Source organism: Malaya genurostris, chromosome 2 (assembly GCF_030247185.1).
Source record: "Malaya genurostris strain Urasoe2022 chromosome 2, Malgen_1.1, whole genome shotgun sequence".
Taxonomy (NCBI): Eukaryota; Metazoa; Arthropoda; class Insecta; order Diptera; family Culicidae; genus Malaya; species Malaya genurostris.
Window position 1 is genome coordinate 123,952,193 of NC_080571.1, and position 21,105 is coordinate 123,973,297.

Below are 21,105 nucleotides of genomic sequence, written 5' to 3' on the forward strand. Positions count from 1 at the left end.
GTAGCCATCGTCCCAGTTCGCCATTGCTCCATGAAGTTTGCCAACTTTCGAGAGTTTTCTGACGAGAGATACTGAAAAATTCATTGAAGCAGATTGGTCTTTCATAAATATCACCTTCCAATGCGCCCACTTTAGCCAATGAGTCTGCCTTTTCATTGCCCGGAATGGAACAATGCGAAGGGACCCAGACTAACGATATTAAATAAGACCGTTCAGATAAAGTTCTCAAATGTTCCCGTATTTTCCCCAGGAAATATGGGGGATACTTTCCTGGCTTCATTGCCCGGAGAGCTTCTATTGAGCTTAGACTGTCCGTAACAATGAAATAATGGTCTTTGGGCAAGGTTTCAATGATCTCGAGGGTGTACTGAATAGCAGCTAATTCTGCGACGTAAACTGAAGCCGGATCACTGAGTTTGTAAGAAGCGGTGATGTTTTGATTGAAGATGCCGAAGCCTGTGGACCTGTCGATGTTTGATCCGTCAGTGTAAAACACCTTTTCACAGTTGACTGTTCTAAATTTATTATAGAAAATATTTGGGGCCACTTGAGGGCGCACGTGATCCGGAATTCCATGAATTTCTTCTCTCATGGATGTGTCGAAAAACACAGTAGAATCAGAAGTATCCAAGAAATGAGCACGGTTGGAAACAAACGAAGAAGGATTAATATTCTGAGCCATGTAATCAAAATACAAGGACATAAAACGGGTCTGAGAATTGAGCTCGACAAGCCTTTCGAAGTTTTCAATCACCATCGGATTCAAGATATCGCATCGGATAAGCAATCGATATGAGAGATCCCAGAATCGATTTTTCAACGGTAATACGCCCGCGAGCACTTCGAGACTCATCGTATGAGTCGACTGCATTCAACCTAAGGCAATACGCAAACAACGATACTGAATTCTTTCCAGTTTAATGAAATGGGTGTTCGCGGCGGATCGGAAGCAGAAGCATCCATATTCCATTACGGACAATATCGTTGTTTGGTAAAGCCTGATCAGGTCTCCTGGGTGGGCACCCCACCAAGTTCCGGTTATTGTGCGAAGAAAATTGATTCTCTGCTGGCATTTTTGTTTCAGATACCTAATGTGACATCCCCAGTTGCCTTTGGAATCGAACCAGACCCCGAGATATTTAAATGTGAAGACCTGAGCTATGGTTTCACCCCCTAGTTGAAGCTGTAGTTGTGCTGGTTCTCGCTTCCTTGAAAATACAACCAGCTCAGTTTTCTCCGTAGAGAACTCGATACCCATTTGAAGAGCCCATGTCGACAAGTTGTCGAGGGTATCTTGCAATGGTCCTTGGAGATCGGCAGATTTGGGTCCTATAATAGACACAACGCTGTCGTCGGCAAGTTGTCTTAGCGTGCAAGATGTGTTGATACATTCATCAATGTTGTTTACGTAAAAGTTGTATAAAAGGGGGCTTAAGCATGAGCCCTGAGGAAGACCCATGTAACTGAATCGTATTGTCGACAAATCACCATGCGCGAAATACATGTATTTCTCGGACAACAGATTATACAAAAAGTTATTCAAAATTGGTGAAAGACCTTGCTGATGCAGCTTCTCAGATAGGATGTTTATGGAAACTGAATCAAAAGCCCCCTTGATGTCTAGGAAAACTGACGCCATTTGTTCTTTACGAGCAAATGCCATTTGAATTTCGGTTGAGAGCAACGCAAGACAATCGTTCGTTCCTTTGCCCCTGCGGAAGCCGAATTGTGTATCTGAAAGTAAGCCATTAGTCTCGACCCAATTGTCTAGACGAAACAGAATCATTTTTTCGAACAATTTCCGGATACAGGAAAGCATAGCAATCGGCCGATACGAATTGTGATCGGAGGCTGGTTTCCCTGGTTTTTGAATGGCGATAACTCTTACTTGTCTCCAGTCATGTGGGACAATATTATCCTCAAGAAGCCTATTGAATAAATTCAATAAGCGCCTTTTGGCAGAGTCAGGCAAATTTTTCAACAAGTTGAATTTGATTTTGTCTAACCCCGGAGCTTTATTGTTACACGATAAAAGCGCAAGTGAGAACTCGACCATCGAAAAAGGTGTTTCGTTTCTGTTAGATGAGGCGACGCGCATGATCGTCTGTTCCGGAGCAGAGTCAGGACATACTTTTTTAGCGAAATCGAATATCCAGCGGTTAGAATATTCCTCGCTTTCGTTCGTGGTGTTTTTGTTGCGCATTCGTCGGGCTGTGTTCCAAAGAGTACTCATTGATGTTTCTCTCGATAATCCGTCTACGAATCGACGCCAATAACCGCTTTTCTTCGCTTTAATCAAGCTTTTCATCTTAGCGTCTAATGCCGCGTAGTTTCTAAAATTATCAGGTGTTCCGTTTTTCCTAAACTCGATAAATGATGAAGTTCTCTCCGCGTTTAATTCCGAGCACTCTTTGTCCCACCACGGGTTGGGAGGACGGATGTTAGTTTTCGCGCCGGATACACGTTTCGTCTGAGCTTGAATCGCGGTGTCGAGAATCAAGCCAGCCAAAAACGTGTACTCTTCCTCCGGAGGAAGTTCTTGTGTTGTTTCTAGTTTCTCAGATATCGAATTTGTGTAGCATTTCCAATCAATATTTCGTGTGAGGTCATACGAAACATTGATTGTCTCCGATGGTCTTAATCCGGTGGCGATTGAAATTACGATAGGCAGATGATCGCTACCGTGGGGATCAGGGATTACCTTCCACGTGCAATCCAACCGTAGCGATGTCGAGCAAAGGGATAAGTCTAGCGCACTTGGTCTTGCTGGTGGTGCAGGAATTCGTGTCATTTCTCCCGTATTCAAGATTGTCATATTGAAGTTGTCGCAGATATCATGGATCATAGTTGATCTGTTATCATCGTGAAGACAGCCCCATCCCGTACCGTGTGAGTTAAAGTCTCCTAAAACCAACGTCGGTGCAGGAAGGAGCTCTACGATATCACTGAGCCACCGATGCCCAACCGAGGCTCTTGGGGGAATGTAGATGGAAGCAATGCAAAGGTCCTTACCTTTGATTGTAACATGACATGCGACAACTTCAATACCTGGTATCGAGGGGAGCTTAATGCGATAGAAAGAATAGCACTTTTTGATCCCTAAAAGTACTCCTCCATAGGGATCATCTCGATCCAGACGAATAATGTTAAAATCGTGGAAGTTTAAGGGTATTTCAGAAGTTAGCCAAGTTTCGCACAATGCAAATGCGTCACATTTCAGATTATTTACTAGAAATTTGAAAGGATCTATTTTTGGGATGATACTTCTACAATTCCACTGTATAACAGTGATTGTATCCGTGACCTCGGTGGGTGACTTAGCCATCGAAGGATACGATCGCTGAAAGAAGGGGCCATTTTGCAGTCAACTGCTTCAAGAATGTTTTAACTGTAGGAATAAAAGCCATTATCAGGCTTTTAAGAGGTTCAGAAATATTGAAAGTAGACATGATCCAGTCCACAATATCAGAGAATTTAACAAACCCAGTATTTGGTAAATTCTCTGACTGATCTTTAGGGACTTTCGGGGGTTTTGAAGTCCCAGGAAGTGATGGAAATTCTTGCTCGGAATTTAATTTTCCAAGGCCTGGAGCTTTTTTCTCTGGTTTTTTGCCATCACTACCAGTTGTTGTAATTTTTCGAGACCCATCAGAGGACATCTTCGAACCCTTACTAGGGAGCTTTTGAGAGGATTTATTTCTTCTCTTTCTAATTGATGAGCTATGAGGGACAGCCGAAGATGTACCTTCGAGGGGGTCATCATATTCGCTCTCGTCAGTTGACAAGTAAGCGTAAGGATTTTCGGTAGGTGGCGTAGCACATTTCAACATTTCCGCAAATGAGCGTTTGGAATGTTGCTTGAGTGAACGCTTCATTTTATCCTTACGCAATTTATACACGGGACAATCAGAGAGGTCATGCGGCCCCTCCTTACAGTAGAGACACTTTTCATTGTCTCCACTGCAGGAGTTATCCGCATGACTCCCTCCACACTTTATACACCGGGATTTATTGCAACAATGGGATGCTGTATGTCCCAATTGTTTGCAATTGGTGCAGTTCATGACCCGCGGTACATAAAGACGAACAGGTAAACGAACTCGGTCTAGGAGGACGTAATTAGGCAAAGCCGAGCCAGCGAAAGTCACCCGATACGAGTCTGATGGGATATAGGACTTAGTCCCATCCTCAGCGGTCGATACTGAACGCAATTGCTTGCAGTCCAGTATCTTAACGTTCTTGAGTAGGGGGTTTTTAAATCCGCCTGCCCCATGCTTAAGAACGTCCTCGCAAGTCAGACTCGGATCGGTGATCACGCCGTCTATCTCGACTTCGCGAGCTGGTACGTATACGCGATACTCCCGCGTGAAATTCTCACTTTGAACGATCTCATTAGCCTGTTTTGCACTGGCTAACAAGACCCTAAGCTTGTCCGGGCGTACTTTTTCAATTTTTTGTACAGTATTGTATCGCGAGGACAGGTCATTAGAAAGTTTTAGAAGGTTCAATTTTTTACCATTCGCTTTGGTCCGGATGTAAACCGCATACGGTCCGGCCGAGAGTGCAAGCCCATCGGGATAGCTTCTAATGCGCGATTTATTGCCATCTGAAGCATCCATCTGATCATCAAGGGGAAGGTCAGGCAATTTGATATCGCCTGTCATGTCACGGACTTGTGTCCGTGCGGTCAGATTCGGGGTGCAATTGAAGTGGTATTAAACAACAGAGAAAATAAAGTTTTACTTAGCTTAAGCTCCAAAACGGTGAACGGCTGCCAATACCCAGTCCGAGGCAATGGGTAAATATTCCTTCCAGTAGAGTGCAAAAAACCTCTTTCAGGAAAAAGCACTTTTTTTTGTCTCTCACTACACTGTCCAATGAAACGTTTCTCTTTTTATCACTATATATATTTATCACTGTTTCTAATGTACAACGATATATACGCGGCGCCCAGCGCTGGCGCTGGCTAACGGTACCGCACGCAGTGCTGCTTCACACAAGCTCACAGTCGGCCTTGAGAACGGATTAATTCGAATTATCACTGATGCAAACAATAGAATACGGAATGACCTTGATAACGGAATAAAACAATTCACCACGCGATTGGAGAAAGCCGAATTTACGTCCGATCGATCCGATAGTCACGGCACGAATGTTTTTCAAGTGATTGTATAACCTTTCTATATAAGAAAGGCAAAAATGAACATAAATCATGATTAAAAACTATTTTGAAATCTGTTTTCAAATAGTTTTATCAGAGAAGCTGGCTACCGAGAAAATCATTGATTTTTGCTTGTAATAATTTGAAGTGTAACGTTTAATCTAGCTAAATATCTACTATGGGTTACCAAGAGTGAGCTGATTAGCCATATAAAATATTTTTCTTTTATTTATTCAACATATCACAAAATCAGAGAGGTAGACTTATTTTCAATATTAACATAGTAATTCTAATGGGGTTTCACGAGAGATTATTTTCATTAATCAAATTGTAGTCCCAAATAAACCTAAATAAAATAATAGTTAGATAAACCTATGCTTAGAAGCTAAGAGAAATTTATGAGAAAGAGTTGTCATGAACAATTAAAAATAAATATTTTTAAATATGTATGTTGGACGAAGGAATAATTTCGTAGAATAAAAACAACCAAATCGAAATTGGGAAAAGAGAAACTGATGCAATTGTAGCAGTATGAAGTATGAAACTGTATGAAATTTGTTTACATATTTCTTTAAATCCCAACAAATTCGTTCGAGCGGAATCATCTAATAATAATTGAAAAATAAATGTGATTTATTTCAGTTTCGTACTCCTGCTCAAACTAACGAAACATTCTCCCTTTTGACCTTTGCATTTTATTAGAAAGATTGTCATCGAAAAAACTAATCCATGCATCAGCCTGTTCAGTACAGGGTCCGGCACTCGAAGTGTAACCAATTAAAAAGGTCATAAATTCAGTTTGGAAAATTACTTTTACTTAATTCAAAGTACAAAATGTGTAAAAATAATACAAAATTCAGAATCATTTCACTTTTGCTCGATATGACCACCTTTTGTCTTGACTATGGCCTTGAGACGGTCAAAAAACGAATCGCAAGCTGCCGAATGTGACTTGCAGGTATTTAGGCCCACTCGCGGACAATAACTTTTTTCAGCGCCTCGAGACTGGTGTATCTTTTAGTTCGGACTTTGCTCTCCAAAATGGCCCAAAGAGAATAATCCATTGGATTCGCATCTGGTGAATTCGAGAGCCATTGTGTGGACGTGATGAAGTTCGGAACGTTGTTTTTCAGCCATTCTTGGTTCACTCGAGCTTTGTGGACGGTGCCGAGTCCTGCTGAAACGTCCATGGTCTGCCACCGAAATGTTTGTCTGCCCACGGCTTCAAAGCAACCTCCAGAATACTTTCCCGATAATATGTCGCATTTACCTTGACGCCAGGCTCGATGAAAACGATTGGAGAGCGCCCATCTGCGGTTACAGCGGCCCAAACCATTATCTGTTGCAGGTGCTGCCTCCTGGTGGCCAATCGATGACTCAAATTCTCGTATGAACGGTCGGTCAAGTAAACCCTATTGTTTTGAGAGTTTACGAATTGCTCAATTGGAAAAATTTTCTCGTCAGAAAATTCGGAAATTGACCGCTTTCGGCCAAACGAAGCAACTCCTTCGCTCTCTCAAGTCAAAATTTTTTTTCGCGTTCACTTTTGGCAAAATGCTTTCTTGCGCTTGTAAACAATACAACTCCGAACTGTCATTTAGCAAATTTCTAGAGAGCTGATGCCCGTGCGTCAGCTGCGCGAGCGGTCTGAAGTTGGTTACACTTCGAGTGCCGGACCCTGTAAATAAAATATGTGGGCTCGATTGGCGTCACTTGGTGGATACGTGTTTCCTTACAATGTCATCACTTTCGCGTACATACGAAATAAAATATGCAGTTGATGACACAATTTTTGAACTGATGGAAAGGGATGCGAAGGGTGCGAACGAAGTCAGTTCACCACCATCTCCAGCGAGAAATTTGCAGGTGGAATAAAAACTGCTAATCACTCGTGAACATTTCGCCGTTAAATACCAGGTTGCAGCCTAGTATTGCATTTTTATACCGCCACCCAAATAGCACGTTAAGTTGCTGTCCTGTATTTTTCTACAGATTTTGCAATTTATCAAATTAGTTCATATTACTATTGTAGTAACTGTTGAGTTATGGAAAAAGCGCAATTTTTCTGTGTTGTGCAACATATCTTTAATTTCTTACGTTGTTACGAACATTTATTCACAATTATTGTGCAACTGATACAAAAACTCATGCATCGATCCCACTACAAATGCAGCAATTAAATCGGCGAAAAAACAATTGTGAAACTCATGGAAACTAATACGTAATGTGAACAAGAATTGAATTGATGTTTACAAAAACATAGCAAACATAATTTCTAATGAATAAGTTTCACATTTGATTTTCTATACAACTGCCCGTAACACAAACATGGAGCTTCAAAAATATTCTGCACATAAATAAATGGTAATACTACATATTGTAGAATTGATATTTTATGTTTTAGTAAATAGAAAATCGAAAACGAACTGCATTTTTATGGTGAAACATGTCTTCGTACACCTGAAATTTTCAAGCGCCTTTGAATGTACATGTTTTGATGATTGCACATCAATTTCTATGAAATTAACAATCTATTCTTTTCCATGAATATGATCGGGAGATTGTTTTAAATATGTATAAGAAAGTTATCAAACATTCATACACCTTTTCAGACGATTTTAATAATATTGATGTTTCAATTAATCTGAAAAATCTTGAAATTAATTTTTCTTCAATATTTTCCAATATGGCATCGAGGGTATCAGTGTGTTGATAGAAAATGGTTCACCCAACGTAATGATTTATTTTACCTAAATAAAAGGAAATATAAACACGTAAATATAACAATACATAATACAATAACAATACAGTTTAGTCATTCATCTTAGTGAACCCGACATTTGTGATACGAACTGTAGGTATTATTTTGGTAAGCCCATGTGCTTTAGTTGCAAGAACAAGTTGCTCAAGCGGTAATATATAACTATGAGAGTAACTATGATGAACGTAACTTTTCGTTCAATATCTTTGAAAAGTGATGTCAGGTCTGTTCATATTTTTCACGAGATAAAAACCGAATACAAATTAATTGATCGATTTTTGTTTTCATTGCGTATGTAATGCTGTATTTCTGAAACTTTTATGATAATATTCTCATGTCGGCAAGTTTTACGTTCATTTCAAGCAGATATATCTGGTACAACTTATTTGCAAGTTTCGAATTGTGTTTCTAAAAATGAAGAAAACTGCACACACTGACCTAATATTTCATGAGGTAGTCAAGACAATGCGGACTCGGCAGCAAAACAATTCTTACTGCGAGGTTTTCAATTCGGCTTATCAGTTTTTGCCTTGCGGAGAGCATAATTTCACATCACTTTTTCTTCACAAGAGATATACTGCCATTTCGGCATATATTGGGTCCGATACAATTATGACAGCCATTTGGAAAATTTTTGATAAGTTGAATAATTGTTCTAGTTACTTCGTTTTACTTTCTATAACTACTGGTGCAACGTGGGCAAGTTGGTGATTTGCTGCACAATTGTTTTAGATATACTTAAAATTGTTCTATAGTGATTTTTTCGGTATTACCGTAAAACTTAACAGGTATAAGTTGCACAACAGATTTTAATATATTTAAAAATCTTTTTGAACTTATCTAACATAAAAAACAATTCTAAGACAATTGTAGAACCTCTTCAAATTTCAATAAGTTACATTTGCTACTTGGGATGTTTACATTACGTGGTAGTTTTCACGAGTTTCACAATTGTTTTTTCGTTGATTTTATCACGGTTTCTGTGATGGGATCGACGCATGAGTTTTTGTATCAGTTGCACAATCGTTGCGAATAAATATTCGTAATAACAGAAGAACTTAAAGATATGTCGCACAACACAGAAAAATTGCGCTTTTTCCATAACACAACAGTTACTAGAATAGTACTATAAACTAGCTTGATAAATTGCACAATCAGTAGAAAAATACAGGACAGTAACTTAACATGCTACTTGGGTGCTTATGAAATCAACTCAAAACCTGAAAGGATTATGTTCCAGATCGGTTTTATTAACTGACTGTATAATATGTTCGTTTAAACAGTTTCATATCCAGTTCTCTCTTAAAGAATATTAATGCTGTGAAACATAAATTTGTTTCACCTCATACAAGCAAAGTGCGCTTTTTAAATCACACAATCGTTGCGGAAATAGTTAAGAAATGTGGAACAATGTTTGCTACTTGGGTACTGATTAAGGGGTTATTTACGTTCCGGCTCGCGAAAAGAATCCCAATCTTTTGATTACTCTGGGAAGTAAGAAAATGATTCTATTTCAATGAATTAAAAAGCATCGAATATTTCAGCATATTTTGTTTAGTTAGTAAAGTTTTCCTTATTTTTATATGTGGAAGATTGTAATCGATCTATTCCAAATTTTCAGGTGTTGTTCCTAGTTACTAAAGATAGTTCCTGAACGAAGGAGTTTTAGAGAAAACATTTGTTTGCATGATTGGCAATGTTTTTTTTTCTAAAAGAATTCAAATATTGATATTTATATACTATTTAATTTTAAATTAACAAATATTTTCACAAATATCCACGAGCTAACCATAGAAAAACACCTGAAAATTTGGCAGTAATCAATTCATTGGTTTTTGAAAAAGCTGCACAAACTACAATCTTCCATATATCTACATATAAAAATAAAAAAAAACTTTGTCGACTAAACAGAACATTCATTCAGTAAAAAGCGTTCAAGCAGACAGGTTGTGTTACTGGCTTGTGAGTTAATGGCTATCACCGAGTCAAGGCAACTTTAGCTGCAGGTAAACAAAACCCGCCTGCGCCTATTGCAAACGCAGCAAAAGCTGGTGTACAGCCAATATTCGGGGCGTTCCCGACTTGGAAGCAATCCCATTCATACGCACAGAGGTGAAGAGACACAGAGGTGCGAACGCATAGAAGTGCTCAGACACAGAGGTGCGGAGACGAAGGGGTGTAAAGGCTCAGAGGTGCTAAGGCACAGAGGTGCTAGGGCGCATCAGCGCAAAGACAACCACCAGGTATCAGTTCGTATGGTGTACAGTACCGGTTGCGGTGGACAAAACGAAGCATTATCGTGTGATGCTACACAAGAAGCATCACAACTCATCGTCAATAAGAGCTACAACGCTGTATCTAAGGCCAGGTACAGACAGCGTACAGACCAAGCTCTGCGAAGACCACGACGGCTGAGCAACGGAGATAGAAGACAGTAAATTTAAAATAGTTGGAGCGAGCTTAATGCCGAGTACATGTGGAGAGCAGAAAGCGACTAACAGGTAGATCTATAATTTTATTTTATTTCACTTCAAAGAATATTCTCGTTTATATAATTCAGTTGAGATCAATTATTTAAACATATTTATGTAATGGATGATCTAATGGATGAGAATCCAGGAGATCCATCTCTGCCACCAGGTGAAAATTAAACTGTTCCTAACTCGCAGAGAACGAAGTTTTACAATGAAACTTCTGCGGGCCCATGGCTAGTATATTTTCGGCGTAAAATGAAGGCATTGAATTTATTTTATATATCTAAAGAATTGACATCACGATTTCCCGCTACCAAAGAGATAGTAAGAGTCCATAAAGACAAGATCCGTGTTGTAGTCGATTCCTTAAAGCAGGCTAACGAGATTGTTGTTTGTGAATGATTTACCCGCGAATATCGCGTATATATTCCTTCGAAAGACGTTGAAATAGACGGTGTTATCACCGAAGCGGGTCTTTCGGTTAAAGAGTTGCTTGAGTATGGAGTTGGACGTTTTAAAAAACTCTATGCTTGAGGGAGTAAGGATACTTGAGTGCAAGCAATTGTACTCAGCATCTTTCGAAGAAGGAAACAAAACTTATCGAGCTTCAGATTCGTATCGAGTAACATTCGCTGAATCTGCCTTGCCTAGCCATGTCCACCAAATGTTATGAATTGCACGAACTGCAAAAAATTTGGCCACACAGCTACTTACTGTAGTAATAAGTCGAAATGTACAAAATGTCAAGGGCCTCTAAAGGATAATCTTTGCGATAAAGATATTGAAAAATGTGTTTATTGTGGGGAAAATCCTCATGATGATCTTCCAGTATGCGCTGCATTTAAATTGCGTAAGGACAAAACGAAGCTTTCTTTAAAAGCACGGTCTAAGCGCACATATGCGGAAATGCTCAAAACTATCATTTATGTCCCACCTTTGGAATCCGAAAACGGTTTTTCAAATCTGGCGGAACCAGAGGAATTTGACTCTGACGGAAATAGTGAAGATACCTCGTTTGTCACTCCTCAAGGGTCTGTTAAGAGGAGATTAACAAACCACAAAATACCAAAAAAGACTCCTAAAATTACACCTTCAAAAAAAGATCCCCGTGTTAAATCTAAAAAGCCAAATTTAAAACCAAAAACTGTGCCTCCTGGTTTGTCAAATTCACAAACCAATCCAGGAACTAGCACAAGAAAAGACAATAATCCAGTGGGCTCCATTTCACAGCCACCAACAGGATTACTGAAGTTTTCGGAAATTGTTGAATGGATTTTCTCAGCATTCAATATATCTGAACCCTTAAAGACCCTCATAATGGCATTCCTTCCAACAGCTAGAACCTTTTTGAAGCAGTTATCAGCTCAATGGCCAATTGTCTCAGGTTTTGTATCTTTTGATGGATAATTTATCACCCGCCGCAAATGATACAATCACTGTCCTGCAGTGAAATTGTCGAAGCATCATGCCACAACTTGATTCATTTAAAGTTTTGTTGCATAGTCAAAAATGTGATGTATTTGCTTTGTGCGAAACATGGCTTACATCAAATATAGCTTTAAATTTTAATGACTTTAACATTATACGTCTCGATAGAGACTCTCCGTATGGTGGAGTGCTTTTAGGAATTAAGAAATGTTATTCCTTTTATAGATTAAACATTCCTTCGACTTCTAGTATAGAAGTTGTTGCTTGTCAAATAAACATGAAAGGAAAGGACATTTGCATTGCTTCGTTATATATTCCTCCAAGAGCTCAAGTTGGACAACGAAAGCTTAATGAAATGGTCGAAGCTCTTCCTGCTCCACGTTTGATTTTAGGAGATTCCAATTCGCACGGAATGATGTGGGGTTCCGTTTACAATGATAGCAGATCATCTTTAATATATAATATTTGCGACAATTTCAACATGACAGTATTGAATATGGGTAGCATGACACGGATTCCAAGACCTCCGGCACGTCCAAGTGCATTAGATTTATCTCTTTGCTCGACTTCAATTCGACTAGATTGCACCTGGAAAGTATTTCCTGATTTACACGGTAGCGATCATTTACCAATCATCATCTCAATTAGCAGTAACAAATGTATTGCTAATTCAGGTAATATTCCATATGATTTGACAAAAAATATTGACTGGATTAAATACCAAAGTAATATCTCAAGTGTCTTAAATTCAATGGAAGAGTGTCTTAAATTCAATGGAAGAGCTTCCTCGTTTGTTCGATTCTGGAGGCCGCAGAACAAGCCCAAACCAAACGATTTCTTGGTCCATCGTCTAACAGAAGACCTCCAAATCCTTGGTGGGACAAAGAGTGCTCAGATGCTAAACACGCGAAACAAAATGCTTTCAAGACGTTTTTAAATCGAGGAGGAGGAACTCCTCAGAATTTTGAAAAATTCTTGGTTTTAGAAATTAAGTACAAGAACATACTTCGGGTTAAGAAATGCTGCTATTGGAGACAATTTGTGGAAGGTTTGTCAAGAGAAACCTCAATGAGCACTCTTTGGAATACGGCCAGACGAATGAGGAATCGTAATGTAGGAAATGAGAGTGAGGAATACTCGAATCGATGGATATTTGATTTTGCGAGGAAAGTTTGTCCAGATTCTGTTCCTACGCATAGCATTATAAGGGAATCTTTTCCAAATAATGGTTCCATTGATAGCCCCTTTTCAATGATGGAATTTTCCATAGCACTCATGTCTTGTAACAATAACGCTCCTGGGTTGGACAGAATTAAATTCAATTTGGTGAAGAATCTGCCCGACCTCGCAAAAAGACGTTTGTTGGAATTTTTCAACAAGTTTCTTGAGCAAAATATTGTTCCACCTGACTGGAGACAAGTGAAAGTTATCGCCATTCAAAAGCCGGGGAAACCAGCTTCCAATCACAACTCATATAGACCCATTGCGATGTTGTCCTGCATCAGAAAATTGTTCGAAAAAATTATTCTACGACGTCTCGACACTTGGGTCGAGACGACCGGTTTGTTGTCAGATACTCAGTTTGGCTTCCGTAGAAATAAAGGGACGAATGATTGCCTTGCATTACTTTCGTCTGACATCCAAATTGCCTTCGCTCAACAGCAACAAATGGCATCTGTATTTTTAGACATTAAAGGAGCATTTGATTCAGTTTCCATTGATGTTCTTTCAGACAAGCTTTACCAACATGGACTCCCAGCGGTTATAAATAATTATTTGCACAACCTTTTATCAGAGAAACGCATGCATTTTTCACATGGCGATTTGGCAACACTCAGAATTAGTTACATGGGTCTCCCGCAAGGCTCATGCCTCAGTCCGCTCCTCTATAATTTTTACGTGAATGACATTGACAGCTGTCTAGTAACCCCATGTACACTAAGACAATTGGCAGATGATGGCGTGGTTTCAGTTACTGGATCCAAAGCTATTGATCTGCAAAAACCATTGCAAGATACCTTATATAACTTATCCGTTTGGGCTGTTCATCTTGGTATCGAATTCTCTGCGGAGAAAACAGAGCTGGTCGTCTTTTCAAGAAAGCATGATCCCGCGCAACCTCAGCTTCATATGATGGGAAGAATAATCGAACAGGTTTTGACTTTCAAATACCTCGGGGTGTGGTTTGATTCCAAATGCACGTGGGGAGGACACATTAGGTATCTGATAACGAAATGCCAACAAAGAGTAAATTTTCTTCGAACAATAACAGGGTCTTGGTGGGGTGCTCATCCGCAAGATCTAATAAAATTGTATCAGACAACGATACAATGATGGAATATGGATGCGTTTGTTTTCGTTCCGCTGCAAATTCTCATATTATCAAACTTGAGCGAATTCAGTACCGTTGTTTGCGAATTGCTTTAGGCTGCATGCATTCGACACATACAATGAGTCTTGAAGTTCTGGCGGGAGTTCCATTAAGAGATCGATTTTGGGAGCTTTCATCACGCCTGCTAATAAGATGTGAGGTGCTGAATCCCATGGTAAATAATAATTTCGAACGACTAGTCGAGCTTCGATCTCAAACAAAATTCATGACAGTATATTTTAACCATATGTCACAGGAAATCAACCCTTCAAGATATATTCCTATTCGTGTCAGCCTCCTAAATGTCCCTGACTCAACTTTATTTTTCGACACATCCATGCAGCGCGAAGTGCGTTGAATCCCGGATCACCTACGCTCTATGGAAATCCCAAAAATATTTTCAAGTAAGTTCAGGCATATTGACTCTGAGAAAATGTTTTACACGGACGGATCGCGAATTGAAGAAGCGACAGGGTTTGGTATGTTCAACAATAATGTTTCGGCCTCATTCAAGCTTCAAGAACCTGCATCTGTTTATATAGCAGAGTTAGCAGCAGTTCATTATAGCTTGAATGTAATCGTCACATTATCTCCAAACCATTATTTCCTCTTTACAGATATTCTGAGTGCAATTGAAGCCATTCGCTCAAACGCTGCTGGCAAAAATGAACCGTTTTTCTTGGGCAAAATAAAACAGTGTCTGAACGACATATTGAATAATAATTATCTAATCACTATAGTCTGGATCCCGACTCATTGCTCCATTCCAGGCAATGAAAGAGCCGATAATTTAGCCAAACGTGGTGCTATTGAGGGTGAAATTTATGAGAGACCGATTGCTTTCAACGAATTTTATAGCGCGACTCGCCAAAGAACACTTGCCAGCTGGCTAGCTTCTTGTGATAAAGATGATCTGGGTCGGTGGATGCACTCAATTATTCCTAAAATTTCGACAAAGGCATGGTTCAAGGGACTGGATGTGAGTAGGGACTTAATTCGTTTGATGTCCAGACTCATGTCCAATCACTACACGTAAGATGCACATCTTCTTCGAATTGGACTTTCCGCAACTAATCATTGTGCTATCGCGATATTGATCATGTCGTTTGGACATGCGTGGAGTATCGTGATGTCAGATCTCAACTAATAAATTCCTTGCGTACCCAAGGTAGACTATCCAATGTCCCAGTTCAAGACATTCTTGCTTGTCGTGACCTTTCTTACATGAAACTTCTTTATCATTTCATAAAGAAAATTGAAGTTTCAATTTAATAATTGACCCTTTTGAGGGTTAGTTCTGACTCCTGCTGCGTCCATTAGTTCATCTAATAGCAAAATTTTAATAAAAATGATGTGCTGATACAAACAAACTCAAAATAGGTTACGAAATCAACAACAAAATGTATAAAAATTTAAGCTTATCTTATAATTTATAGTAGTAAATCGCTTGGTTCAAATAATGTTCTTAAGTAGATTTAATAATAAATAACGAAATAGCTAATATGATATTTAAAAAATAAGAGGAATATGTTTTATTAAACTCAAATCACTGTTACTATATTAGTATTATATTAGGTTAAGAATTCTATGTAAAAGTGATGATACGGCGAAGAAAAACTTAAGTAAATTGCCTTAAGAAATAAACGTATTTAAGGAAAAAAAAATAAACAGAACATTGTACTATTTAATTCATTGAAATAAAATAATTTTCTTACATTCTAGAGTAATCGAACGATTGGGCTTCTTTTCTCTAACCGTAAGATATATAGCCCCTTAAATGGAATTCCACAGTTACGGGTAGCATTCAGATGAATACATTTGGATAATCAATCAATTGCCCCGTGCGATCGAGAATTTTCCTTCACCATTATCATGGTTATAGAATCGATTATTTTAGTTTGCTACCGGCTGAAAGACCCTCTAATAGAAAACTCGCATTGATTTCCCGGAGATGATCGAGCCAATTTTACCAAACGTATATTAAAACTTTTATCTGATGGGGTAGTATCCTACGAATGAAGGAAAAACAATGATTCACTTTTCACTATTCACCCCCGTCACTGTTGCTGGTGGGAACAACGTTATTGCTGTTATTTATTTAATTTAAATATCATATTACCAACGCGTTGGGTTTGTTGTTAGCTGGGTTGGTGTAATTTGTTCTACATTGGTTTCGTTGATGAAAGTATTTCTCTGCTGTCGGTGGCTATTTCGGAAGTACTGGAATTGCTTTTTTACCGCTTTGTTTCGTGAAGCGCTTGTGCTCAAAATTTTGAAGCCTCCAAAAAAGTCCTCATGCAAAATTTGGTTTGAAACTTTTTTTCTGATGCCAAAAGTCTTGGAAGTGAGATTATCTCAAAAAACCTAAGTTAATGATTCCCAGAAAGTCGGCTTAAAAAATTTTTTTCGAAATAACACCAAACCTTGACGTTTACCGATAAGCGTCAGCATTTTAGTTTTTCTAATCCTTGCTAATAAGAGCGAAAGACCGATCCTATGTGCTTCATACAAATTCCGTGCATCCCAATGGACTTGAGCAGATTTTACAAGCGAAATATGTCAAATATTTAGCATGATTCAACATGAATTCGTTTCCGTTCGTGTCATGTGAGGCATCATTCGTTCCCAGAACACGCGTACGCTTTTTTTCTTCAATCCATTCCTCTCGAAGTCTCGTCACGCTAAGTAATTTGCATAAAAACAAGAAAGGACGCGCACAATATGTGCACGAATTTCCTATATTTAGCGTAGAATGGAAGATAAATAAAACAAAATCGCAATGTGACAGATGTGTCGGATGTTCGAAGAACTACTAACCTCATCGGATGAGTGATGATCCTCCACCTTTACTAAACGATGCAGCAAAGTCCAAACGAACGCGTGACAGGCTCATTTCGATTGATTTTTGATCCACTTCCTCGATGCACTGAAATGCGCAATTCACCAGCGAACCAAACATAAATTTCTATATATTTAGATGAGTCAAACGGGGAAGACGGAAAACACACTTTTCTGCTGCCGAATACGTGCTGCTGGCAGAGTCATTTCACTGTATTTTCGCTACACTTTTCCTGCGGATATTTATAGTGACGGAGGAACTTTCTATTTTCGATTCTATGTAGGTTCACTTACGCATCAAACAGTGTATGTACAAGCAGGTGAGTGAACTCTGACCGCGTGAAATACCATCACCATCACTAGCGTTCAAAATGGCACTTGATCGATTCCGACAGTTGGACAAATTTGCCCATTACATACTTCATACTATCGAATCACACAAACTCGCGACACAAACTGTGAAACTTTCTTCCTCTCAAACAACAACAGATCAATGCTTCAGCACCTTCGAGTACATCGCCGAGAACGCAACAATCCACTCTAGATTTGGTTAGGTTCGTTAGGTAACACGCTCTAGCTGCGCAATGGTGAAGGTTAGAAAGTCGGTATTTTTAATACCCCAGCAATCAGAGATGTGAGCTTATTTCACGACAAATTCAGTGCGATCACGTCCGAGCTACTTCAACATTCAGCGACGACTAACGAACAAAAGTGCTACATTCAACGATTTCGCCCAGGATGCACTCAGTGGAAACAGTTAATGATGAATGACTATGCTAATGATGATGATGACGATGGTGATGAATACCGTGTCACGGTTTACCGTGATCGCACGATTTTTCGATCTTTCAGTCGTGAAGTTATAATTTCATGGTATCATAGTTTGCAAGCATGACTTGGAGAAATACGCTAGACTTACATCTTTAATATCGTAGTGCTTAAATGAATGAGCACCTCATAAAAATCCCTATGCAAAACAGTAGCTAAACCAAATATGTGTAAGTGGAGCCTCCCGGTGGTCAAAGCTTGAAAAGACTGAAAACTGTCAAACTTTGACCGCCGAGTAGCTCCACTTACCCATATTTGATTTAGCTAAAATTTTACATAGGGACTTTTTTGAGGTGTTTAATCATTGAGCACTATCGCTTTACTAAATAAGAGATGACCAATAAACAAGCACCCTACTATACATATTAACGCATTGTTACTTGACCTCATTGCACCTACATTCAGTCCAGGTACGTACCCAAAGGGGGGCCCCAGGGGCCCTGGCCCCTTCCGAAATCCGAAACAGAACCAAATAATTAAAGAGTTGTATGCAAGATACGACCGATCACGATTACATTAAAAATGAAATAATTCTAAGGTATAATAAATAATCCCATAATAAATACAAAAATAAAGATGATGATGGATGCACTAAAAGTCTCACAAATTACAAACTGGCTCTACTATTAGTGTTCACATTTTTGGCGAATGATCAAAATGACAATTAGATTCTTTCAGAACAATTGGTTCTATTTTATTTTTCTGCCTTCAACAAGTTTTTACATTTAAAAGTTTTTTGAAAATATCCTTTAAATGAAAGTAAATTATGATGATTTCAAAATTACTTAAAAGATCAATTTTGGATACGAACAAATATAAATCTGGACAAATGAAACGATTTTATATCATAACAATTTTCAAGACAGAAAACGTACAAACTTAATCATTTTATAAACAGCGAATAGAGATTATATATTTTGATCGAAAAATGTGAATGTGAAATATTTTAATAATCGTCAACCAATAAACTCAGTAATAGTGTAATTTTAATGATCCTTCGTTAAAAAGCGTCGATAATCTTCGGAAAGTGTCTGGAAATAGAATGGCAACAATACAAGGAAGAAAATATGTGACGCAGCCCGCAGAACATATTTTGTTACTTTAATTGATATTCACTTTTGCATATTAAGGAACCAATGCATACGCAACCAAATTCCTTAATTTTGTTCATATTGTAACTTTATTTTATTATAACATGAACGAACATTGTCATAGTTATAACGCATGTAGTGATAAGACAATTGTTGTTTTGATGTAAATGATAATTTAACTGAAACTGGCGGTAATCAGCTTGTCTTGAGTTTATCTCTAATACTGTATTTTATTGCATCTGATAATTCTATATATGTGAGTCTGTGCAAGTTATTTGTACTAAGTTCTGAGTCTTTTGAAGCGTTTTATTCCTGGTAGGACAACAGCTTGATCAAATCGATACTGCATAACGATTTGCATTGCATTATTCTTGCTACACTTAGTCTGGATCCCTTCTATAAGATTCATGGAAGCAAGATTAGACCACAATATTATTCTTTATACGACTAAATCAATTTCTAACTATTTAATTAGGTTACACGATTATTGTTCGGTTTAATAATAGGGTCTGAGTGATAGTTCTTTGTATTTAGCCACATTTAATGAAAAAGAATTATCTATGATTATCATCATAACACAACTTTATACTGAATTTATTTCGCATGTAAATGGAGATTTCAGTATGCAAACTACCCGTTGAGAAATTAAAACATTTTTAGACTTCTTTTTTTGAGAATTATTTTCAGAATTGTCGTTTAATAAAAAAAATTTTAATGTTTCCCATGACAAAAAGCATTTTTCGAACAACATTTTGTAATTTTTTCGTGGAAAAATATTGAGAAATAAGTCGGTGAAGAGGTATTTTTGAAGACGATTCTAAAAAATCATGATTTGCGGTGTCCACATCTCAGCGCAGGCTAATCAGAAGTGAACAAATCAAAGTAGTATAGTTAGAGTAGAAGTTTTTCTAGACACCAACGTTTTTGTTTGATTTTTTTTTAATTTTTTGAATTTTTGGTGGTTGTTCAAAGTGAAAACTACGATTTTTCACGAAAAAATCCGCCGTTTTGAAGCTGTAAAACCACCCCAAAGTAACAAACAACAAAAAAGAAAACGTTGGGGTCTGGTTTTTAATATGTAAAAAGTGTATGCAAAATTTGAACAAAATTGGTGCAGTAGTTTTTCTTTCAAAACCTGCTGTCGAGCAAAAAGCGTTTAAAGTGTTTTGTTTATAAAATCAATGTAATTTATGAAACATTTCAAGAATGTTTCAACAAGTTTTTAAGTCAATCGAAGCAGAATTCTTGGTCCCATGTACCGAGCTCTTACTTCTTCGCAGTATGAGATAATCAAAGATAAAAGCCCATAACTTGCAGAGTTTTGTTCCGATATTCTTGAAAATTTCACAGAATATTCTTGAAATGTTTTACTATAAGAAAATATAAAGAAAAAAATAAATGATTTTTCAAAAGTGTTAGACCCTGTCGCCCCCCACCACTCAAAAATTATTATTGAATGAGAATGATTCCGAGCACTCAGAAAATCAGTGCTAGGAATAAATTGAAAATCAGTGCTAGGAACCTATGTAAAAGTCGGTTTCAAAAGAGCGCGGCTCATGATTGCTCGCGATCGGTGAAGTAGAATTTGACAATTGTTTTTGATTTAAGCTCAGCATTTCTTCAAAATAGGTACCACATGGGCAAAATTCTGATTCAAGAAATGAGCAAAACGATTCATGATTTGAAAAAAAATAGTACATTTTCATGTTATGATAACACACCATGATTAAAAGTTCTCGGATCGTGATTTATTTTTACTGATTTTACTGAAATTTAAGCGTAACGCACTTTGATTGTTATAACTTCAGGCGTGTTTCTGTTACGATGGTGATATCTGCAACATAAATCCGTATCCGTGTGATGAACGTATTTTTAACGCATTTTCTATTAAAGGTTTTGAATGTATTTGAATAGCAAAACAATGACAAGTAAGGCGAATTTATTTTAATCTTGATCATTTCTAATTAAAATATTCTGGTTTCGAAGAACGACGGCGCTTAAAATAACGTGTTTGCTTGCGTTTATTGCTCCGGTTTTGGTTTTGTGTTTAAGAATTCACTTGAATTAACTGCATGAAAACAAAACAATCATTATTTTGAGTTCTAACCAATATCTCGGAATGATATTTTATTTTTCTAGCAATTATTTGCAAC

General features: G+C 38.0%; 1 protein-coding gene across 4 annotated transcripts in view; it reads right to left on the reverse strand.

The window, feature by feature from the left end:
* The window catches only part of LOC131427034 (uncharacterized), a 101,851-nt gene extending 84,131 nt beyond the window's left edge, over positions 1-17,720 (reverse strand). For 2 of the 4 annotated variants that reach the window (XM_058589914.1, XM_058589912.1), the window contains exon 1: positions 17,013-17,720. The gene's annotated coding sequence lies outside the window, so the exon portion shown is untranslated. The remainder of the gene's footprint in view (positions 1-17,012) is intronic. The other 2 variants (XM_058589915.1, XM_058589916.1) reach the window with 2 other exon arrangements.
* Positions 17,721-21,105: the final 3,385 nt, after the last annotated feature.